This window comes from Aethalodelphis obliquidens, unplaced genomic scaffold (genome assembly GCF_003676395.1).
Source record: "Aethalodelphis obliquidens isolate GAN/ISIS:26980383/991018 unplaced genomic scaffold, ASM367639v1 scaffold6, whole genome shotgun sequence".
Lineage (NCBI taxonomy): Eukaryota > Metazoa > Chordata > Mammalia > Artiodactyla > Delphinidae > Aethalodelphis > Aethalodelphis obliquidens.
Window position 1 is genome coordinate 42896605 of NW_020837950.1, and position 26617 is coordinate 42923221.

Below are 26617 nucleotides of genomic sequence, written 5' to 3' on the forward strand. Positions count from 1 at the left end.
TTTTTCATAGCATGTAGATACCATGCTATTCCTCTGTGGAAGCTTTCAGGATTCTTTTATACTTTATTCTTAGACTTATACTCCTATGAGCATGGCCTATTATTTAATTTCCAAGATCTCTCTTCTGGTCTCCAGTTGTTCCGTTTCAATACATCCTGTTCTTTGGCTATGGATACATTATTCTTTTGAGTCTCTCTGAGGATAGTTATTAGAATTCTTTTAATTTGGGGGGGAAAAAAGTATGTTATCTTCATTTCCTCTGGGGTAAGTTTTTAAAATTTTTTTTCCCTCCCTTGACTCTCTCAAACTATTTCTTCCCTCATATATCTGGTACTTCCTGATTGTCAGCCATATTTTAAAATAAAGCAATAAGTTGATATTCCCCATGAAGTATATATAAAAAACAAAACAAAACAAAAGTTACTATTTATAAAGAATTCTTATTAAACTGATCTATAAACTATTCTACTTTATCAAATAGTTTCTCCCATATTAAAGTGTCACAACAGCCAGTATTAAGCAAATGAGATGAGAACAATTAAGAATTAATAGTTTTCATTAACATCTGCAAAAAAATAAACCAACTATGTAAAGGAAAAGATTCCAAACTTTAAAACAACTACAATTACATTGAAAACTATGTGCACATGAAAGAATGCAAACCCCTCCCCTCTTAAAAACAAAGAAAACCTTTCATTAAGATTGATTAACAAATAAAACATAAGAACCTAGTTTTCTGAGGTCATTTGCTGAGTCAACTTTAAGGTAGTAATCTCTCTTGTCCTTGTTCTTCTCTCTGTATCTCTGTTTCTGTTTCTGTCTCTGTCTCTCTCACTCTTTCTCTCTCTCTCTCTCTCTCTCTCTCTCTCTCTCTCTCTCTCTCACACACACACACACACACACACACTTCACAAAATCTTAAAAGTTGATGCCATATTCAACTGCGACACTAGAGGACCTCAGCTGCACACTATTTCAATACAGATGTCTTTCTCGTGAAATTAAAACCAAATCTTTAAAGTGACTTTTTCATTAAACCAGTTCTGAAACAGCTGAAAACAGAAGACTGCATCTTCTACTTTCTCGACCTGCTTCTGTTAGCTGATTTTAAGATATAATTGGAAAACACTTGCATGTCAAAAAGTACATTCATGCTATTATCGAGCTGATGAGAATTTACATTGAAAAAAATTTTTAAAAATATGAACGTATAAAGCTGAGCTCATGACACATCTTTTCTTAGCTATTACTTGAGATTATATATGAATTACAGTTAACGAACTCAGTATTCTTCAGTTTAAATCAGACAGGAAATCAGATTTGCTTTTCTGCCCATTTGTGCTCTTGGGATTTAATTTTTAAATTTATTTTAAAATATAGGTATAGGAGAGGGGGAAGATGGCGGAAGAGTAAGACGCAGAGATCACCTTCCTCCACACAGATAAATCAGAAATACATCTACACGTGGAACAACTCCTACAGAACACCTACTGAACTCTGGCAGAAGATCTCAGACTTCCCAAAAGGTAAAATATAGGTGTAAAGGAGAAGAAAAAGCTAATGCTATTTTCTATAACGGGAAAAAGAAATCAGTATTTGTGGAATTTTGTATACTTTTTTGTTTTTAACTGCTTGGTACTATGTTTTAGGCCTCTGCATTTTTAGGTTCCATGGAAGAAAAATTGATTTCCACAATTAAAAAGCCTACAGCATAGTTGTAGAGGGAAGAGATATGGGAACATATGTATATATATAACTGATTCATTTTGTTGTAAAGCAGAAACTAACAAACCATTGTAAAGCAATTATACTCCAATAAAGATGTTAAAAATATATATACCCATTTGCAACAACTTGTAGCATTTAATTCATTTGGGTAACTGCATTTGACACTTTTTTTTGGTATAAAACACTGTGATTATCTGGTATTAATAGTCACTTTGGATTCCGTAATTTATCCATTCCTGAGTTCATATTTGTGTTTCTTCTCTAGTGAGTTAACATATATTTTATTTTTGAGAAAAGCATTTGGGTTATTAAAAAATTCTTGAATTTTGAAAAAAAAAAGAAAACACAGATTTATAAACTGACAATTTTAATACAGTTTAATTCAATAGAATTTTGATAGAATTATAATTCAATAATTAAGTTAGGAGATGATAATCATCTTTTTTCTCTGTCTTGAGAGTAAAAGAAAACATGAAAATTTATTTATTACATTGGTGAGAACAAAGCAGACCTACAAAAATCATAAATCTTGGAAAGTAATAAGATTAATAACTAAAAGAGAAAAAAACATGACTACCATCACCACCACCAAGAACAAATGTCGATAATTTCTAGGCATGACTCAACTTGGCTGTATTTGGATATTAAATATGGCTTAATGAATTTCAAATCTATTAATTTAGTACAATACCAAGTATGTTTTGTTTAGCCCTTTCCAGATGTATTTCAAAGGAAATTTACACTGTGTGCTTCTGATTCAATCATCTGTAAATTATCTGCAGCTGTTTAGCTTAGTTGGTTAAAACATACTGAGGCCAAGATCATGCGTTTAATATCTATAAGGATTAGTTAGCTTCCCAGGTTCATAGCCACAGATTTTCATCAAACTCCAGCCAATATCCTGAAATACAGACAGTTTGTCATGAGACATTGCTCAACTGCTACTTACTCAAAACATCTTGATTTTCAACTACAATCTCCTATACTTCTCTGTTCCCTATTTCTGAGGACCTGCTCTCTAAACTCATTAAAGACCTTGAGACCCCTGTTATCTCAACCAGTCCTTTTTTTTTTGACATCCTTCTTTATTCTAGATCTATTCTGTCATTTATATATATATATATACATATATATATATATATACACACATATACATATATATATATTTTTTTGCCAGGATCCTTAATGGCTTCTCATCAAATGGCTCTACCTCTGATAGAATTGTACGTCTCTATTTTCTGACAGTACATAGTTACAAGGTTTATTAATTCTATGGTAATAATTTCTGTATAGGTTTGTCTCTCTCACTGTACCTTGAGGCAGTGGTAGCTTGAATACCTTGAAGCTTATTCAACTTGGAATCCCTATGCCTACCATAGTGCCTATAAGGTAGGTGCTCAATAAATGGGTATCAAATAATAGGTGTTCAATAAATGTATATAACCACACCCATGATGGTGCAAGAGGGTGGAGATAACAAGATTAAGTTCATCACCGCTAAGGAAATAACAGCTCAAAAAAAGTGTATTAGACTAGACTATATTAGACTAGATCAATGGTGTTAACTTCATTTATAAGAGAGTGTATAATTCTTCAGTAAGTCAAGAAAACATAAATTGCTTAAGTTCACACAATGGCTATCCAAAAACGAAAGTACTAGTTTGCTGAAAATACACCTCTCCTTCTAGTCTTTTATTTACTGAAAGAATAATGAGCCACTGTATGGTGGGTAATATGATAATCTTGTTAATATCTGGCTAAAACTGCGAATTAGACTAAGTTGTTAAGATAGATACCTACAATTTTTCTAGCTCAGAAAAAAAATACTTGTTAGTATTTCGTATTTGAGTTGAGTTCACATTAAATCTGCATATATTAGGGGAGGCTTAACATCTTTACGAATTTGAGTTATTCTATCCAAAAAAAAGGATGTGTTTCTATTTGTTCAAGTCTACTTTTATGTATTTCAGAGTTTTTATTATTTTTTAAAAACAGGTTTATTGAAGTATAATTGATATACAAAAAACTGCACATATTTAACATATTTGATGGGTTTGGACATATGCATACGCTCATGAAACCATCACCACAATCAAGGTAACAGACATATCCATCACTTTCAAAAGTTTCCTTGTGCCCCTTTTTGTGTGTGTATGGTAAGAATAAATATACAAAAATATACAAGAAAACACTGGGGAAAAAAATCAATGAGGGGGACTAATTCTGTCAGATTTAAAACATACCATAAAGATTCTCTCATACAACCCAAATGTCCATCAATAGATGGTTAAAGAAAATGTGGTATATACATACAATAGAATATTATTCAGTCTTAAAAAAAGAAAGGGGCTTCCCTGGTGGCGCAGTGGTTGAGAGTCCGCCTGCCGATGCAGGGGACATGGGTTTGTGCCCCAGTCTGGAAAGATTCCACATGCCGTGGAGTGGCTGGGCCCGTGAGCCATGGCCGCTGAGCCTGCGCGTCCGGAGCCTGTGCTCCGCAATGGGAGAGGCCACAGCAGTGAGAGGCCCACGTACCGCAAAAAAAAAAAAAAAAAAAAGAAAGAAAGAAAGAAAGAAAGAAAGAAAGAAAGAAAATCCTGCCATTTGTGACAACAATATGGATGAACCTGGAGGACATTATGCTAAGTGAAATAAGCCAGACACAGAAGGACAAGTACTGCATGATTCCACTTATATGAGGTATCTAAAATAGTCAAACTTATGGAAGTAGAGAAGAACAGCAGTTACCAGGAGCTAGGGAGACAAGAAAATGGGAGCTGTTCAATTGGTGTAAAGTTTCAGTTATGCAAGATCATTAAGTTCTAGAGACCTGTTGTACAACATTGTGCCTACAGTTAACAATACTGTATTGAACTCTTAAAAATTTGTTAAGAGGGTAGATCTCACCTTAAGTGAGATCACACACAAATAAATAGGACTCAAGGAAACTTTTGGAGGTGATGGATATGTCTATTATGTACCTTGATTGTGGTGATGGTTTCATGGGTACCCTGCTTATGTCCAAACTCACCAAATGTATATATTAAATACTTGCAGTTTTCTTGTATATTAATTATACCCCAATAAAAATGTTGAAAAATAAATTAAAATGAGGAGAAATTCCTATCAGCCTCAAACCATCAGTTCTTTTCAGTATCTGCAAAGTTTCCAAGAAGAGATGTTATTCAGATTGCAAGAAATAGAGACCAAGAAAGAGAATGAGAGGTCAGGATTGCGGAGACAGCTTTGGAAGTCATTCATAGATAGGTGGTAACTAAAGCCACACATGCTATTTCCTCATAATCCCATGATATTTAAGGGCCATTCCATAAGCCAAAATACCCATACAGTCAGCAAACCAAGGGAGGAAACACATTTCTGGATTCTATGAGTTCAAGATGTTCTTTCACCTTATAAAACCTGATCATTCCCACAGAAATTTTCCTTTTGGTCTAAAACTTTCTTTACTTGGTATTAGCCTGAGGTAAAATGTTAAGAAACGAGGAAACACAGATGAAATATAGTTAGCTACTGTGTGATTTAAGAAATGGAAAGGAAAAATAAAATACTAGTGATTAATGTTCAGATAATAAAACAACTGTATAACCCTATGTTATCTTTAACCTAAACTGTCCTATAATTTCAAGGCAAAAGAAATAAACTAGTGTAGAACTTTTAATGATTCACTGGTTTATACTTTCAGAATTTGGAGAGGGGTATTTTCAGTGATGAGTTAATGTCTTTGATGCTCTTAATTTGCCTCTTATCACTTACTAAATTTTGACACTTTTTAAAAAATATCACAATACTTAACAGAGCAATTTTCTTCTAAAGGAAAAAGAAAACAAGAAAGATTTTGGAATTGCAAAAGGAAATAACTCATTTCGCTACCAGCATACATGTTTGAGCCTAAAAGGATACCCACCCACACTAAATTTAAACATTAATTTGCTTCAGGGACTTCCCTGGTGGCACAGTGGTTAAGAATCCAGCTGCCAATGCAGGGGACACGGGTTTGAGCCCTAGTCCAGGAAGATCCCACATGCCACGGAGCAATTAAGCCCATGTGCCACAACCACTGGGCCTGCGCTCTAGAGCCCGCAAGCCACAACTACTGAGGCCATGTGCCACAACTTATGAAGCCCGCATGCCTAGAGCCCATGCTCCGCAACAAGAGAAGCCACCCCAATGAGAAGCCCAAGCACCGCAGCGAAGAGTAGCCCCTGCTCACCGCGACTAGAGAAAGCCCGTGCACAGCAACAAAGACCCAATGCAGCCAAAAATAAATAAATTTATTTTAAAAAATTAATTTGCTTCAGATTCAGATGTTTTGAAAAGGAAGTTGCATTGATTAACTGCTTACCGAAAGATTATTTTGTAATATGTCTAAAAAAAACACCAAACAGTCCATCTGTCCATAAGTTGTGAGGCTGGGCATATTTTATAATTCAATTCTCACTCCAAAAAAACCAGTTGAAAGCTCTAAGTCTGGAATGTGACTAATTCTCAATGGGATACAATAAATTGGGAAATTAACTTTCCAACCTGAATACTAGATACCTTTCCTTTCTCAGAAGAAAATTAATTTGATAAGATCAAAATACATATGGAAAGCATAGTCTAGTGGTTTGAGGTTCAGACATAAAGCCAGAAACTCTGTCACTGATTTGCTATGCTTGGAAAGTGTTCCAACTTTATCCTGCCTCAGTTTGCAGTTTTATAAAGTGGGAAATGGAACACCAAACAGGGGCTAAACAGAGATCAATGAGCTATTATTGGCCCTACATAGAACGCTGATCATCTTAAAAGCAAAACGAAACAAAAAGTCCAAGTCCCCCTCAAAAAAAACTAGGGTCTTTATAATAAACAATATAATACCATTTTGTTACAACACATCTGTATATATATTTCCATAAATTAACAAAGATTGTAAACTGGGCTCTTCAATTATTTCCATGACACAACAAAATCTGAAGAATGATTTTCTAATTTCTCTGTGAGAATAAAATCACCACTTGATAAGCAGAATTGGAGGATCCCAGGGTGAGCTGGGTATATTTCTGCCTCATCAATGTTTTTCTTCTCCCAAGCAGCTTTACTATCCTGGCACAGAAAACTCGAAAACCATTTTTTTTTTTTTTCCCACCAGAGTTACTGACACTGGCAGTGCAAATGCACTGGGTAATAAGTTCCACTTGCCAAGCCCTGGCAGCATTTGGGATGACATAAAGCTATAACTTTTCTCTAAGACAGAACTATGATGGTTCATATTTGGTTGAATCTGTACCCTAGTTCATTCCTAAGTTTTTTTTTTAATTAAACTTAAATTTATTTACATATTACTGTGTGAACAAAGAATGAACATATTACTATTACTGCTCAGAATTTTTACTTGAGGCCAATTTACATTCTTTAAGTGGAACAGTTCACATTTTTTAGGCAATTCATCATAACAGTGAACACGAGAGGGCCTGAATTTTATGTACTTGCTTAATATAACATCTGCTGCAAACAAAATTTATCAAACTGAAATGTTCAGTTCAATGCTGTGTTAGTCTGTGTCAAGAAAATTATAAGAAATATGACTGATGAAAATTTCCTATTCTATTTATCAGAAGTTGAGGTGATACAGTAATCATATTTTGATCAAAGAATCCAAAACTAAGGTTCCTATGATCCACAGAGAAGGTAGAACAAGTCAAGGTAACAATTTAATAGCCAGGGCTTTGTTCTCAAACCTAATGTAGAACTCTAGGGAGCTTTGTTTACCTACATAGCTCCTTTTTCCTAAGTCAGATCACCTGAATGAATCCGTTTTGTCTATTTTTCCTAACCTTCAACTAGAGTCACAGGTCTTAACACTATGATGCAAGAAAGATCAGACTCATTTCAGCATGCTTTTAGAAGAGAGAGTGAAAAAAGCTTTTACCCATAGAATCCCAGAATGACCCCAGAATACTGTTTAAAAATTGGAGGACAGTTACTTTTTACCAAGTCACAGAAAAGTATTATGTTAATGAATAATGTTAGTTGATGTAGCCTAAATGGTGCCCCCTCCCCCAGAATATGTCAACATCCTAATCACTGGAAACTGTGAATGTTACCTTATTTGGGAAAAGGGTCTTTGCATATGAGGAGATCATCATGGACTATCCAGTTGGGAACAAATCCAATGTCAAGTGCCCTTATAAGAGAGAGACATACAGAGGAGAAGGAGATGTAAAGATGGAGGCAGATATTGGAGCGATGCGGCCACAAGCCAAAGGAAGCAAAGGAATACTGACACCAAAAGCTAGAAGAGTCAAGGAAGGATTCTTCCCAGGAACCTCCAAAGGGAGTAGGCCCTACCAACACCTTGACTTCTGACTTCTGATCTTCAGAGCTGTGAGATAATAAATTTCTGTTGTTTTAAGCTGCTCAATTTGTGGCAATTTGTAGCAGCAGCCATAGAAACAAGTATAGTTGGCTATAAAGATACACATGACATCAAGGTAACTAGTTTATCTTCATAATGACATGATTATAACAGAGTAATTCTTTCTTTAAATGATCTTTATTTAGATACAAATTATGTACAATGAAATATATTTATTTTAAATATACCATCAGAAGAGTTTTGAAAACTGTACTGCCTCAATCAAGAAACAACCTTTCCATCACCTCAAAAAAGTTCTCTTATTCCCTTTCCCAGCCAATCCCATATCCTACCCCTGGCTCCAAGCAAACACTGAACTGCTTTCTATCACTACAGATTAAATATGTCTTTTCAAGAGTTTCAAATAAATGGAATGATACAGCACTATTTTATGTCTAGCTTTTTTTTTTCCAGCATGACGTTCTTAAGATTTATCCATGTTGTTGCCTGTATTACCAGTTCATTTCTTTGTATTTCACTGAATGGATATGCCATAATGTTTATCTATTCATATGCTGAAGGACATTTCCTCTTTCAGACTTTTAACAGCTAAACACAGTATAGTATTTTACCAGAAAAGCTGTAGACACATTTAACATAAAATTTCACAAGAAAATAAAGAACGATACGGAGTCCCAGATTTTTGAGGAGTATCACATTCTTAAAACTGTCATTATGGGAGAACAAATAAAAATTTGTGGGGAAAAACTAATAAGGAAGACTAACAAAACATGAAAATTACGATCTGGGGTTAGTCTAATACGTATGTGGTAGAACTGGGGATGTTCCATCATTATCATGATGATTTTGAAGTACTTATCTACCTTTGAAACTGAGGTAAATGGTGTAAAAAACAAATGATGTTTTATGGCCTACCACCAAGACAAACAACACTTGACAGCTGACAAAATGTCTAGCTAGTGAATAAACTAACATATGAACAGAGAAAGTACAATTAGATACTAACAGCATGCACAGGTCAAATGCAATGACCAGACTGCTTGTAGCAGAGAGCTAACACTTTCATTTATTGAGATGACTAGAGCAGAGAAAAATCAGAATCTTTCTTCTAGGTAATGTGGGAGGAGCTCATAAATAGGAAATCTCTCATTCTTCATATGACCACCACTTTTTCATCTTAAGCCACTGTCCAAAATAGCACATATTAAGACTCATCATCTTAAACAAGAGTGCCCTCTCCTACCCTCCAAAACTGTTATAGAAATGAAAATAGGGAGAGCACTTTCACTGCTTTCTGATGGATGTTTTTAGTACTTAGCTCTCCAAGTTCATTTCCTCCACTTCTCTTCCCACAGACCCTCTGCCTCTACTTTAGTCATATGCTTGCATACCAATGTCTTTTTGCACTTGCTATTTTCTCTGCCCTTCTAGTTGGTCCACTTAGATGATACTTATCCATCCTTTAAGATTCAACACAAGCATTATTTTCTTAGAAAAACTTTTCTGGATTCTCCTGGTTGTGAGGTATTCTGTCTACCAAGATAACTTGCATATACTTCTTGTGAGTACATCCCCCCCCCGAAAAATGCAATTTTATAATTGTTTGTTACAGCTCTGTCTACTCACTAGCTAGCAATTTCTTTAAAGGCTGGGATTTTATATTTTCATCTTCAGACACACTAGCACCTAGCCCAGTATCTGAAACATATATGTACTTGAAGAAGTATGGAATGATGCTTGAGTAGATTAATCATAATTGGTCATCATAGAAAGGCTATAACTGTTGCACAGGCAATGCTTATTGATAATAATATCCAATAATCATTTAGTACACTATAGTAGCTATAATAACACTATTACCACTACTGCTACTAATAGGAAACAGATAACTTGTACTATATCAAGTGCTGTTATAAGTAATTCACATCTATTACTTCATTAATTCTCCCCACTATCCTAGAAGGTAAAAAAATTGAAGCAGAGACACTCATGGAAATGAGTTGATTCAAAGCCAGCAGGTTGGTCTTAGAGTCCATGTCCTTAACCACTACACTACACTGCTTTTCTGTGTTTAACAGCATGGATGGTGAAATCAAAAGAAAGAGTTTAAGCTCCAGGTAGTGATATAGTAACTGAGGCTTAGAGCAGTTACTTATTCTTTAAAATGCAGTAGACATTTGTTGTTTCCCTTCCTGGTATTCATGCCCCTTTCTTCCAATGATAACTTACAATTTTCATTTCAGGTTCCACCTCTCTCCTGTACTCCTCAGCTCACTTGTCCTGCCTTTAGGAGTGGAAACATGACTCAGGACTTTGTCAATTGTTTTCTCCTGGCTATAATAATTGTTCTGATTGAAAATCTTAGGTTTTACACAGCATCCAATAAAAATGGCTTGCTCCTTTCTGGAAGACTGAGAGGATATGAAGTTAGAGTTATGATCATTTTGCCATCATTAGGGGAGAACCTGGAACTCTTACAACTCATTAGTTGTATGACCAGGGAAAAATTACTTTACTTCTTGGATCCCTCCTAAGAGCGTAACTTTCCTCACACATCAAATGGACGTAATATTAGTAAACCACATCATAGAGCTCCTATAAGAAAAAATAAGATAACCATTGTAGAGTGCTTAGGACAATGTTTAGCACAAAGTATTGCACAAAATTCTGCAATTATGCTGTTGCTATCATCATCATTATTTTTGTCTAGTCCTTCCCTTTTGAGGTTCTGAATAATTTAGGATAAATAAATCATTTCTAATTTAAACTTTGCATTTGCATAAATAATTGAAATAGGTGGCTGAGGAAGCCAAAATAAAATAAGAACTCATGAACCCCATGTATATTGTTTTGCAGTATATATAGTGATCATTTCTCCACCCCAACTATCTTACAACAGAAACCATTTTGCCATGAGTATACCAATAGATTTCTGTCATAAAGAAACAAGTTTTGCTTGCTTCTTTGTGAAGCAAGTGAAAGCACTGGGTTTTCTGGTTTCTAGTTGGATAAAAATGCCAGGAAACAAAGAAATCCCCACAGAGCCATCAAGACAGTCTGATAATTAATGGATAGGACTCATTGAACTTGGAAATTTAAAGCAACTCATTCTCTCAAAAGACTGTGCTGTTTGAACAGGACCTGTCATAAAGGCAGATTCTGGAGTACTGTTGCTCTAAGAAAGGCTACAGTGAGAACAGGCCTTTCAGAGGCATAGTTCACTATTTATGCTACACTGTGACTTTAGTAGATATTTGATATTCTGTAAACCTTAGATCACTCACTAACTAGGAGTAATAACCTTAAAGTTACCTATGAAAAGTATATAGCAAAGTAACTACAATATAGTATGTGCTCAATAAAAATACTGTGTCCCTTCCTTTTCTCTGTCTCTCTTGTTTATGAATGATATGATTAAATGTTTTAAATTTAAAAGTGCTCCACTTAAAGAATGTCCCAAAGCTCTTAAAAGTGCTGCTAACATTAACTTATTTAAGACCTCATATATATCATTCCCTCAGTATATAGCAAGGGTTAGGGTGTAATGTGTAACACATCCTATTAAAAAGTGTAGAGAAAGCTCATTTAGATAGCTCCTAAAATTTTTTGCCAATTAATTATTGACATAATTTTTCAAGGCTAACATTTAAAAGAGTAAAGGAAAAGTTATAACTACCTTTCCACTGACCATCACCTTAATTAGCATCTATTAAAGTCAGTCAGTTTCTGTTGGTAAATCTTTTGATTGATTTTTTTGATATGTCATCTGCTTTTTTTTTTTTTTGCGGTACACGGGTCTCTCACTGTTGTGGCCTCTCCTGTTGCAGAGCACAGGCTCTGGACGCGCAGGCTCAGTGGCCACGGCTCATGGGCCTAGCCGCTCCGCGGCATGTGGGATCTTCCCGGACCAGGACACGAACCCGTGTCCCCTGCATCGGCAGGCAGCCTCTTAACCACTGTGCCACCAGGGAAGCCCTGTCATCTGCTTTTGACACCACAGACAGTATTTGCTTATGTGCCAAACTATACAACATAAATATTATCTCAAGGCTTTTTAACATTACTCAAAAAACCTATAAGGAAATACTATTTTAAGATTATAATAAGCAAAAATGGCCCACTCTGTCAGGGCAAAAATCTGTTTTGAGAGAAAAATACAAAGAGCCAGCGATAGTTCTCCCCTCCTTAGTTTGAACAGCTTTTAGGTGAACTAGATGTCTGCCTGCTGACATTGTAGAAAGAGGTCCTTTTGCATACTGATGACGTGACCCTCCATCCAGAAATAGCTTCAGAAATTTTGGCCAATTATTGCTTAAAAGAATTTCTAACCTTTAATTATGTCAAAACTGAAATCGTTTTGGAGAGTATAGTGCCATCCAGATGAATAATTTTAAAGAATGCCTTTGGACAAGTTAACTCTTCTAGGTATCTGGAGGTTAGTTTTGCTATATTTTGACAAGCTTACCCTTGCAGACTTGCTCAAATTTAAAAATTTTACGGGGGCTTATTCTATGATAGAAAAGGACATTTGACAACTTCCACTGTCAATTCTGTTTTCAAACAAAGACAATTTCTCCCATGTTTTATTCTACTGTCCACTGGGGCTAAAATCAAGTATGTGTTCAAGAAATTGATCAGATCCAATCTTGCTCTCTGAGAAAAGTCCTGACCCTGCTAGCAATTATGACTGCAACCCATATCCACACAGAGATAGGATCACCCTCCATTCAGTCAAAAATATCTTTTATTAAAACATTAAAGAAGTATTTATTATCATCAAAAACAAAGGCTATCTCAGTTTTCCAACTATCTCATCTCAGATGACCAATAGACAGAAATTGTCAAGTCACCTTTGCTGTAGCACAAGCGCCCAGTTTGGTGATTTCTGGCACCCTGTCTACCTAAAATAGTTTCATATCTAAGTTCTAGGGACTATGAGCTAGTGAATTTGCTCTAGGCCTTAATATTATTCAAAGACTACATTAAATAATCGCTTTCTACCTCACTGGATTACTTGATCTTCCAAGAGGAAGATTTAATCTAATACACCTAAGAAAAAATTAGATGCTAAGCAGTTTGGGCGATTTACTGCTAAGTAAGCAACATATTCTAACAACTTATTGCTGATATTTTTATACTGGCCTTGTTTCCTGTGACCTTACTATAAACTCACTTATTAATTCAAAGAGTAGTTTTTGTTTTTGTTTTTTTTTGTGGTACGCGGCCCTCTCACTGTTGTGGCCTCTCCCGTTGCGGAGCACAGGCTCCGGACGCGCAGGCTCAGTGTCCATGGCTCACGGGCCCAGCCGCTCCGCGGCATGTGGGATCTTCCCGGACCAGGGCACGAACCCGTGTCCCCTGCATCGGCAGGCGGACTCTCAACCGCTGCGCCACCAGGGAAGCCCCTCAAACAGTACTTTTTTAGATTCCTTAGGATTTTCCACATAAACAACCATATCATCATTAAATAGAAATATGTTTCCAACTCTTCCTCCCCTTTGTATCCTTTCTCCTCTTCCTTCTTCTTACATTCTATAGGTCTTATGTTTATTTTTGTTGACCTAGTTCATGTTTGTATTTTTATATACTGCATGCCTATGCTGCTTGCATTTCTACATACTAGCCGACAAACAATTGGAAAATAAAACAAATTTATCTATAGTCATATCAAAACATAAGATACTTAGGAATGAATTTAACAAAAGAACAAGAACTCTACACTGTAAACTATCAAACATTGCTGAGATAAGGAAGACTTAAAAATCTGGAGAGAGGGCTTCCCTGGTGGCACAGTAATTAAGAATCCCCCTGCCAATGCAGGGGACACAGGTTCAAGCCCTGTCCAGGAAGATCCCACATGCCATGGAGCAACTAAGCCCATACACCACAACTACTGAGCCTGAGCTCTAGAGCCTGCAAGCCACAACTACTGAGCCTGCGTGCCACAACTACTGAAGCCCGTGCCTAGAGGCTGTGCTCTGCAACAAGAGAAGCCACCGCAGTGAGAAGCCCGCACACTGCAACAAAGAGTAGCCCCCACTTGCCAAAACTAGAGAAAGCCCACGCACAGGAATGAAGACCCAATACAGCCAAAAATAAATTAAATAAATAAATTTAAAAAAAAATCTGGAGAGAAACAACATGTTCATTTATTGGAAGACTCAATATTGTTAAGATGTTAGTTGTTCCCAAATTTGTCCGTAGATGCAATGCAATCCCAATCAGAATACCAACAGACATTTTTAGAAATTGAGAAAGTTATAATAAAATTTATCTGGAAATGCAAAAAACCAAGGATAGTTAAAGCAATCTTGAAACAAAAGAACAAAGTTGGGAACCTTATATTTCCTGACTTCAAGATTTACTATAAAGTTAGAGTAATTAAGACAGGCATAAGGATAGTAAAAGAGATAAATGAAACAAAATAAAGGTCAAACAGACCTACAATTACATGGCCATTTAATTTTCAATAAAAACACTAAAGCAATCCTATGGGAAAAGAAATATCTTTTAAACAAATAGAGCTGGAACAACTGGATATCCATATGGCAAAAACTGAACTTGAACACCATATACAAATATTAAATTGAGAAAGATCAAAGATCCACCATAAAATCTAAAACTATAATGCTTCTAGAAGAAAACATATGAGAATATCTTCATGACTTGGGAGAAGGCAAAGTTTTCTCAAAAAGCAATAACCAAAAAAGGAAAAATTGGTACACTAGACTTCATTCTAAATAATAACTTCTATTCATCAAGGTACACCTTAAGAATAGACAAGCCATACTGGCAGAAAATACTTGCAAAAAATATCTAGCAAAGTCTATATATGGAGAATATAGAGAATGTACAAAGAATGCCTATAAATCAATAATAAAAAGACAAATAACCCACTTAAAAATGGGATCCCCCAAACTGAACAGGTATGTATGTCACGATATGAATGTCCAATTAGTACACAGAAAGTGCCCAACATTTTGAGTCATCATGGAAATGGAAATTAAATCTACAGTGAGATACCACTTTATACTCACTATGACTCAAAGAATGAAAACATCAACTGCTGGCAAGGATATGGAGGAACTAGAGCTCTCACACATTGTTGGTAGGAAATGTAAAAGGTACAACATTTTGGAAAAAGGTCTGGTGGTTTCTAATAGTATTAATCATATACTTATATACTTATACATATACATACACAGACACATATGCTTATACATATATAAGCCATCACTTCTACTGCTACATATATATGCAGAGATATGAAAACATTTGCCCACAGAAAGACTTACGAGGGACTTCCCTGGTGACACAGTGGTTAAGAACCCGCCTGCCAATGCAGGGGACATGGGTTCAATCCCTGGTCCAGGAAGATCCCACATGCTGCGGAGCAACTAAGCCTGTGCACCACAACTACTGAGCCTGTGCTCTGGAGCATGCGAGCCACAACTACTGAGCCTGCGTACCATAACTACTGAAGCCCGTGTGCCTAGAGCCTGTGCTCCGCAACAAGAGAAACCACCGCAATGAGAAGCATACGCACTGCAACGAAGAGTAGCCCCTGCTCTCCGCAACTAGAGAGAGCCTGCACACAGCAACGAAGACCCAATGCAGCCAAAAATAAATAAATAAGTAGATAAAGACTTATGAGAGCACTCACAGCAACTTGTTATGATAGTCAAAAACCTGGAAATATCCCAGGAGTTCATAAACAGATAACTGCTAAATAAACCATGGCATATTCAAAAAATGTAATACACCTCAACAATAAAGAGGAATGAGTTATAATATACGAAACCACATAGATGACTCTCAGAAACATGAGGGTGAGTGAAAGAATCCTTACAGAAAAGGGTATATACTGTATAATTCTAATTATATAAAGTACTAGAATTAGCAAAACTAATCTTAGGTGAAAAAATCAGGAAAGTGGTTGCCTCTAGGAGTTGTGGGTGGGGTGAATGGCAAAGATTTACTGGGAAAAGGCATTAGGAAAATTTCTAGGATGATGGTAGAGACCTAATCTTAATGTGTATTTGGGCTACAGAGATGTATATACATTTTTCAAAACCCATCAAATGATACACAGGCTTCTGTACTTCACTGAATATAAATTTTACCTAAAAAGAAATCATAAGCATGCATATTAAATTATACTTAATGATATACATGCTGAAAGATTTAGGGATAAAGTGTACTCAATGTGCAACTGACTTTGAAATGCATCAAAATAATAGAATGAGTTAATGAGCAGGTAGTGGGAGGGACAGATATATGATAAAGCAAAAGTTGGCAAAAATGTTAACTGTAGGATAAAGGTATATTGTATAATTCCTTCAACTTTGCTATGTTTGACATTTTTATAATTAAATACTGTCAAGAAAAAAATAAGTTAGGTAATATAAAGACATTTTCAGATCACCAAAATCTGTAAGAATTTGTCAACAACAGACTTGCACTAAAAGAAATTTTAAAGGAAGTTTTTCAGGCTGAAGGAAAATGAGGCCAGATGGAAACCTGGATCAAAACAAAGGAATAAAGAGCTCAGGAAATGGTAAATATGTAGTTAAATGCAAAAGAATTGTTTTTCCTAATTTCTCAAGGTCTTTAAAGAAATTGTTTAAAGCAAAAAAATAATGTATCGTCAGATTTATAATATATATAAAGTAAATATAAATTGTAAAATGTATGACAACAATACCCAAAGGATGGGAGGACAGTAAATACTGACAGAAGTATATTGTTATAAGATTCCTACATTATATATGAATTGGCATAATATTAATCATGGAAGACTGTGATAAATTAAGGATGTACATTGTAATCGCTACCACAAGCACTTAAAAAAAGTATAGCTAAAAAGAAGACAAAAATAAAACAATAAAAAAACCCTCTGAGCCTCTTACAGACTGATTTCAAGAACTTATTTGTGTTCTTTTACATGTTGACACCTTATAATTTATCAACTCAGAAGTTTCTGCTTTTCAAACATTTCCCAATAGGAAACTGTACTGGTTAATTTCAATTTTCATTACTATTTCCTCCTTCTTTTGCCTTTCATGGGTATAGACAATACCACAGAATAAAATACAAGGTGTTCCCTTAAAGTCAGTGCAACTCCTAACACAAACCTCCTTAGTTAGTTTACTAAAGTGTCCTCACTCACTGAAGGAATTAATAGGAGGCAAAACAATGAGTAAATGAAAAAAATGCTGTGATAGTTGACTACTGAGGCTACACACGTGCTTTTCTTAAAGTAGAAAGTTATCATAGGTGAAAATAATTTCCAACACAGATGGGCCCTATCATTCTCAGATCATTCTGCTGTTAAAACAAAAACAATTTTTTAATTCCCACCTCACTAGTAAAATTAGAAAATGCAGTTATTTCACCTTTTCTCTCCAATGTGTTAAATAAGTGAATGATTCTTAGAAGTTAAAAAACCCAGTACTTTTCACTTCTTCTCACAATGACCCCGTCTGTTTAAATCAGACAAAGCATAGAGTATCTTCCTCTAGCAACAACTTAACTTCTTAGACCAGATATTGCCAATTGGCTGCCCATTGGCCAAATTCGGCCCATTATTTTGTTTTGTTTGGATCATGGTCTTTTAAAACTTTTTAACTACTTGAAGATGTTTAGAAATTCAGAGATTTCATGTAAGAATCCAGATTCTGAGTTCTTTTGAAAATCTGAAAGAGACAGTAACACCGGGACACATTCTTACAAGGCAACACAGGAGCTGGAGCTGAATATTAGCTGCATCTTTTTGACGTGTTACCTGCTTTCCAGTTTAACCCAGTTTCAGTTCAGTACACTTCACTCAAATTATTTGCCTGGACTCAAATGAGTTTATAATCTCTATTACAAATATTCCCCATCCCAAATTTAGTCTCCTTCCTCACTCTAGTCCTTACTCTTGTGCACTCACTCACACTCTCTTTCTATCAAAATAACATGCATCTATTACTTCACTAAAAATTTCAACTGAGGATGTATTTGGCTTAAAAAAAGTGTCTCTAATGGAAAATAACAGGTCAGCATTCTATACCAACATATTTACATGGTTTCTGGCCATGTATATATGTATAAAGAATGTGGTAGGCAGAATTCTCCCAAGATTCCTGTCACCTAGGTTTTAATTCAATCACTAGTCTAGGTACTACTGTACAGGGACTTTGCAGATGGAATTAGGTTGCTAATCAGCTAATCTTAAAGTAGGGAGAGTACCCCAAATTATCCAGGAGGGCCACCGTAGTCATGTGAACCCCTAAAGTAGAAGAGCAAAGCAGAAGAGCCAGAGATTCAAAGTATCAGAAGGACTAGGCCTGCTGCTACTAGCTTTGAAGATGAAGAAATGGGGCCATGAGCCAGGGAATGCTGGTGGCTTCTAGAAGCTAAGAACAACTCCTGGCCATCAGCCAGCAAGGAAACAGGGATCTCAGTCCTACAACTGCGTGGAATTAAATTCTACTAACACCGGGAATAAGCCTAGAAATGGATTCTCCCCTGGGGCCTCCAGGGGAAATGTAGCCCCGCCAGCACCTTGATTTTGGCTTTGTTAGACCTGAAGCATAGAAACCACCCAAGCCCAATAGGCTTTTGATTTATAGAACTATGAGATAATAAATTTGTGTTGCTTTAACCTGCTAAACTTGTGGCAATATGTTACAGCAACAATGGAGAGCTAATACTTTGCTGATGAATGAAAAAAAAGGCTTTACACAAACCTTAACTGAACAAGACCAGCAACCATTAGTCTATATAAAGTCACACATATTTCATAAATTATTGGCGCAGCTATAAAATCTACCTTGATACCTCCTCAAAAAGGAATCTCTCATCAGTTTCAAATCTTGCATTCTCCCCAAAGCGCCTACTTTCCTGTCTGGCCCTTAGCGGGCTTTGGGGAATTATGCTCTTGGAATGCTCTAACTGATAAAAGTGTTTTGCCCATTTGAAGGCTTGAATCACTCTAGCTTGTCCAGATAGTTTGTGCAAACAATGTGATTTATGTTGAACACCTGCTTCCTTCTGTGTGTGTGTGTGGGGTGGTCTGGAGCATCATTAACTGCAATCAGTCACACAGGCATTAATGTACCTTTGTGACCAACCCCCAATACAAATTCTCACTCCTAGGCTCAGGCCAGCCTTCTCTAATAGGCAATACTTTGTGCATGTTGTCACAATTTTTGTGCTGCAGAAATTAAGGACATCTTCTACAACTCTCCTGGGAGAGAACTCTGGAAAGCCTGTGCCTGGTTTCCGCCATATTTTGCCCCATTATTTTCTCTTCGTTGGATTTTGCTTTGCATCCTTTTGCTGCAATGGGTATAATGTAACCATGAGTATAATAACACAAGTCCTGTGAGTGCTTATATTGAATCACTGAAGCTGGGAGTGGTCTTGGTGACCCCTGACACATCACAGTTCCCACCATCTCAGCCAAAATGATTTACTAATACGAAAGAGAACACCAAATATGACACTTGCCATAAGACTAAAAAATTTTCCCAAATCTTTACTAACCAAATTGAGGTAGGCAGAATTCTAAGATGGTTCCCCAAATCCCTGTACCCTGATGTACACCTGGCATAATCCCCAAGACTATGAATATGATGGATTTTACCCTCATGATCACATTATATTCTATGGTGCAGCTGACCTTATCACATGAGTCCTTGAAATCTGGATCTAGAGATTAGAGACAGGAAATAAGAGAGATTCCAGGCATGAGCAAGATGTGATACAAGGGATATCATCCATTGCTGGCTTTGGAGATGGAGAAAGCCACATGATAAGGAATGCAGATGGCTTCCAGGAGCTGAGAGCAGCCCCTCATCAATAGTAATCAAGGAAACAGGGACCTCATTCATACAGTTGCAAGGAACTGGATTCTGCCAACAACCTGAATGAGCTTAGAAGTGGATTCTTCCCCAGAGTCATGAGAAAGGAAATCGACAATTTGTTTCCTCGAATCACTCCATTTTTAAAGAAAATAATAAATCTCAGAAATAAATATATTTCCAAGAAAATAATAAACAAATTACCAAGATACATTTGCAATATACTTTCACCAAAACTCATTTGTTTGGGAAATATAATTATGACACATGATTAAAATGAAGATAATAGGGAAATAGAATTCAAACTGCATGACTAAACTAAAAACATAATTAGTTCATTTAACAGTTAATTTATAACACATTAACTATATACAAACTCTCATGCTAACAATTTCGGGAGACAGAAAAAGTAAAAAATGCTGTATGCATGTTAAAAATGTATGGTTAATTAAGGGAAAGTAAACCATACCTTCCTTAATTAAATAATTGCAAGGAAAATAATTATAATTTAGGAGGGGAAAGGTACCTTACAACTAGAGAGATACAATGTAATAAAGGAATTTGGAGGAGAAAAATACAATTTGTGCTTTGGTTCAGTGGTATGGTATAGAGGCAGACAGAGGTAAGTGAATTACTTGAAGAAGTGTTATGTACACTGTGCTGTCTACATTGGGCAAAAAGACAGCTTGGTCTTCAACAAGGTATATTTCAATTCTCTGGCACTCAATTTCTTCAACCATGTATTGGCAACAATGAAAATACTTGAACAATTTAGATACTCTGGAAGTAATTTAGAGAGTTTAAAGTCAGGTCCTATGCCTATAAAATGCATTTTCTTCACACACACACACACACACACACACACACACACACACACACAAATGGAGAACCACAAAATGTTTTTGAGCAGGGAATGGACTCATCTATAACAATATTAATATAGCAGCAGAAAGTAGGAGTAACTGGAGTATGGAAAGACGAAAAGCAGGAAGACCAGTCAGGAGAATGCTGCAATGCAACAGTCAAGCTCTTTGTTAATGAAGCCTGAATTAAACAATGTAGAGGACAGCAGAGACAAGAGAAATATCACAGCGGTGGTATTAACAATACTTGACTGGCAAATAGAATAAACGATACAAGAGAGGGAGAAAGCAAAAGATGGCTGCAAGATTCCATGCCTGGTGAAGACCATCTTTTTTTGGTATTATTTTCTGTCTTTAAACAAGACAAGTAAAATTGGAAGAAAAATATACATCAGTTATATAAATCTTTAAGTTACTTGACTATACTGTGGTAATTTCAAATGCATTTTGAAACTAGGGCCCTTGAAGGCAAAAAATGTATGAGAGCCTTAACTACTACCACCAGGTTATATTCTAAAATAAGAGTATCTACTACCTATTTCTCATGACTATGACCTGTGGCTCATTAGCCATCTGTGGAGCATATTCTAGAATGTGTTCAAAATTCTTTGGCATATCTAATTCAGTGAGTAGGCAATCGTTTAATAGGGGCAAATAAAACTTACTCATCCGAGTAAGTCATATCATGTTTTCCATCAAGCTAGTGAACAGCTGCAGACATAGCCTGCTTCCCATCAAAGTCTCATGTATAACCTCTGCAATGTTGATGGTTCTCTGGTAAATTTTCAAAATCATAACCCTAAAAACATATGACAAACTACATTTTATTAAAGAAACTTGCCTGCACTACTCACCCTGCCTTCACTTGCAAATGTAAGGACAATGCAGGAGCTTTACTGCAAGTGCCAAAACTCTGCTGAATATCTGTCGTGAACTATACTTGCTGGCACTTTTATAGATTAAGAAAAATACATGCTCTGAATAACACAAACAGGAAATGCTTTCCAAATAGCACCTAGACTTAAAAGACAAACCATTTCCCTCATGCTTGTTTTAATAGGAGTGACAAGAGGTATACCTCTTTTTTAACATTTTCTGGAAAATATTTTATAAATGAGATGAAATTTAAATTTCTCCACTTTTCAGTACCTTGAATCTGGCTTTAGGGTAGCAATTAAATAGATTCACAGGCACCAAATATGAGATGATTTCAAACAAATCTTTCAAACGCTGTACTTTTTTTCTTGAAATGTACTGGTTATAGGAGTTTAATTGAATTCCATGCTTCTATGTTTCCAGCAAATAATTTTGATCATTTAACTGAAACTGGAGAGTATACTGGCAAGAGAGAACTCTGGCACAAGTAACATATAAAAACCACTGAAAAGAGAGAAGCTTTCTCCAAAATCAATTCCTCATATTCAAGCTTGAATAGACTCTAAAGAAAATGAGTTTTCTCTTTCAAACCAGGTTAGCAAACTACCCTCACAAATAACATTATTTCATAAAAGACTCACTCAATTATAAGCTTCAGGTCATAGCACAAAATTATTATTTTTGGTTTGGATAACATGAATTCTCAAAAGGGTTTTATGGCTATTAAAATTATAACAAGAAAGAACACTTAATTTTCTAGTGAGATCTGAAACCTCAAAATAGTCTTAAGTTACAATACATTTGTAATACGAATTACTACCATAATGTTTTACTACAATATTGCTTAGTTAAGTGATATTAAATTTATCATGAAAAAAGTTAGTGAGTAAATTGATACAAGACTCTTCTCTAAGTTTCTAGTTTTCATTCCTCTATCCCCCATCCCACCAATTTTACAGAAAACGCAAAATTTTCTTCAAAATATAAATCCAGTAAGATATATGCCTTAAATGATGCTTAAGTTTGGACAAAGAACTGCAAATAACTACCAGACAACTGGCAGCTTACAGTTTTGCAACAGTTAGAGACAGATGTACAAGTAAAAATCATGGATCTCAAATAGCAATCCCATCTAAATAGATTTCCTGTTTACTTTGCATCAGCCTTTCTTACAGGTGCAGGGTGCTTACTTTTGGCAGTAGGGGAAAGAACTGATTTATAAACCGTAAGAACATCTTCTCACTTTCCATAAATAGGTTATAGAATTAATTAAAACTGCAGCACATCAGCTCTGCACATGAAACCTGCTCTGTTATTGGAGACTAATGTAATCCAAATATGTGGAAAGTCAAATAGTTTTCAACAAAGCTAATTTAGATGGATGGATCAGATAACAACTTGGAACTGAACCTGACAGAATCATTTCTACTCAAAGGCAGTAAGTGCTGAATGTTATATCCCAAAATGAACAAGGAAAATATTGAATTTTAATCTATTACCAGAATGATTAAAAACAATACTTTACAAAAACGTTTAAAAATATCTCACCTGAAGAAATTACAAAGACCCATAAGACTACCATACGTTCTATTTTAAATAAATGAAAAAGACCATGTAAATGTCATGAAAGACAGTATGAAATCTGCATTTAATCCTATTGATGTTCTGCTACCTACTCAAAGAATATGCTTCCATCTATAACATTTTATCCTAATGAAGACATATATAAGGGTATTGAAGAAAGGTGGTTTCTTTATACCTTTACACTGTTGAGGCTACTGGTAACCATTGCTATGAGATTTATTATCTCTAAAACAACGATAAATGATGACAAGCACAGAAAAGTAAAACTTTTCATGAGCTAATGGATTTAATCTTATTGACAAAGCAATGGCAATTATATCCTTATATAGTATAATCAAAAGTAAATAAAGTAAAAGGGTAGAGTGAGGTAAAATGATGAAAATGGAAATTTGTCTTCTGAGTCACCAGCTTCTCTCTCCTTTAGTTCTCTTCAGTAAGTAAAGGAAGGACAGATATGGGCAAAGAGGGAAATGTGGAGATCAGAAGGAACATCCTACAGTTACTACCACCCTGATGACAAAAACTACTCTACTTGTGGCTTATAGAGTCCTCTGGAATGGCTGGGAGCACAAGACCATGGGTAACATCAATTTACATGATGTAGAGCAATTCCAATCATAGCATAGCTATGTCCTCTGATACTTCTGGATATTCCCTTAATAATCTGTCCTCTTCATAGGGTAAACTTCTTCCTTTTTTCTGTCCCAAGTCCCCTAATGAGTATTGAATAATTTTAGGAACTTTATTTTCCAGTTGGTGTTAATGTTGATTTAGTATTTCATTCCTACCTTTTCCTTTTTTTTTTTTTTTTTTTTAGTACTTGTATGATCTCTAAGACTTCTGTGACAGCCAGACTCTAAGATGCTCCAATGCCCCCTGACTCCTGGGATTCACATTCTTGTGTCGTCCTCTCCCACACTGAATAGAATTAATGGCTGACCTCTGTATCCAATGAGCTATAGCAATGTGTGGCTTCTCAGGAGAGGTCATAAAAGGCATTGCCGCTTCCACCTTGCTTTCTCTCATCTCTTAGATTGCTCACTCACTCACTCTGAGAAGCCAACCACCATATTGTGAGAATAGCCAAGAGGTCTATGGAAAAGCCCTCAACATAGGGAGGAAATAAACCCCCTGTCAACAACTGGCACCAAATGAGTGAGCTAACTTAGAAACAGTTGACTGAATCCCCAGTCAAGCTTTCAGAAGACTACAGCCCCAGCTGATATACTGCAATGTCATGAGATCCTGAGCTAAAACCACCCAGCTAAATGTTCTTGAATTCCTGACCCAGGGAAATTGTATAAATTGATAAATGTTTATTATTGTTTTAAGCTGCTAAGTGTTGAGGTAATTTGTTAAGCAGCAATAACTAATTCATACTACTTCTTCTTATAGAAACAAAGAAATACAAACAATTATGCCACTGGATGAAGCATCTTCATTAACAACATAACATTGTTGCTATATGAGAGACTCACAACTCAAGCCAAGTAAATAACTCAACAGGCTTTTAAAAATTTTTTGAAGTATAACTTACATAGGCAAAATGCACACTCTTAAGTGTACACGTCAGTGAATTTTGACAAGTTTTGCAAGAACATGCACCATAAGTAATACCCTAATCAAGATGTAAAAATTTCCATTCCACAGATAGTTCAGTCAAGGCTATTTTGAATCAGTACTTGTATTGCCCTCTTCCCAACCAGAGTCAAGCACTATTTTTATATCTATCACAGTAGATGAGTTTTGATTGCTCTAGAACTTCATATAAATGGAAGAATATGATTTTTGTGTCTGGCTTCTTTTGCTCAGCATAATATTTCTAAGGTTCATCATGTTGTTGTATCAGTAGTTTATTCCATTTTATTGTTGATTAATATACCACAATCTGCTTACCCATTCTCCCATTGATGGACACTTGAGTTCTTCCCAGTTTGGGGCTACTATGAATAATGTTTCTGGGAACATTCTTGTGCAAATATTTTGGTGGGCATGCATTTTTTCTTTCTCTTGATTAAATGCCAAAGCAGGGCTGGGACTACAGGGAGGCAAATGATGTACCTCTTGGGCACAAATTTAAGGAGATCCTCTACCTAGGAGGAGGATTGCTGGATCATAAAATAGATGTTTCTAAAACAACTTGCCTTTTATATTATAGCACTGAATTTTACACTTAGACCTGTCATGGGTTCTTCTGTCAAAAAAATCTACCATTTAAGTAATGGGGAATAGCAGGTTAATATACTAGTATAACATATTAGTATTAGAAAACATATGCTTATAAAGGCAATTGATTAATATATTATCACATGTAATTCATATTAAATAAAATATAAAGCTGACAATAACTTCCTCTAGAATGATCCCTAGTTCAAGTAAAACTCCTTGTTCTACAGATATGAAAAATGATTAAGAGACCGGTCCAAGGCTGCCTAGCTAGTTAGTGGCTTTTTCATCATACATATTGCATTGTAAATCTTTATACAAATTTAACCCAAACTCAGTTAAAATTCCTAAAGACATGACTACAATTGGTTTTCAATTTTAATGTCAACTAGCTTTCACAGAGAACTTTTTTTGTTTTTTTGCATTGGTGGCCTATAAATTAAAGTGTAAATTTAAACTGGTGGGCAAAGAGTAATATGTTCTTAAAACAATACAATTAAAGATTTGTGACATGCAAAAATTATGCCTATAAAAACATATTTACTAAGTTAGGTTAAATATATAGAAAAGTCACTTTTATCACCATGGTCAGATTAGACTTTTCTAAAAAAGCAAGTGACGCAACTGGATACTTGATATCTGCATCTTTCATTCCAGCGACCATGTAAAACCAAACCATTTAAAGTAGCAAGGAAAGTACTTTTATTCAATTTATTTGTTTTGCTGCTATTAAATTATTACCATTTAATAAGATACACATTTTTCCCCCCTTGCAAAAGATTTATCTTCATCTATAATATAGCAATGATTAAAGAGTATTGACTAAGAATAAGAATATTTCTTTAATGTAGGATGGATAATTACAATCCTATAAAGGCTCATGGCAAATATTTTTCATTGGTTTAGTACAACTTAATTCATTAAAGAAACATTTTTCATAATTTTAAGGTAATTTCAGAAAATCTGTGAAGAAGCTCATTTAATAGTGTATTTGGGGCTTCCCTGGTGGCGCAGTGGTTGAGAGTCCGCCTGCCAATGCAGGTGACACAGGTTCGTGCCCCGGTCCGGGAAGATCCCACATGCCGCAGAGCGTCTGGGCCCGTGAGCCATGGCCACTGAGCCTGCGCATCCGGAGCCTGCTCCGCAACAGGAGAGGTCACAACAGTGAGAGGCCC

At 35.8% G+C, this 26617-nt stretch overlaps 1 protein-coding gene across 5 annotated transcripts in view; it reads right to left on the bottom strand.

The window, feature by feature from the left end:
• The window catches only part of TBCK (TBC1 domain containing kinase), a 236088-nt gene that overhangs the window by 193880 nt on the left and 15591 nt on the right, over positions 1–26617 (bottom strand). The gene's annotated exons all lie outside the window — the stretch shown is intronic.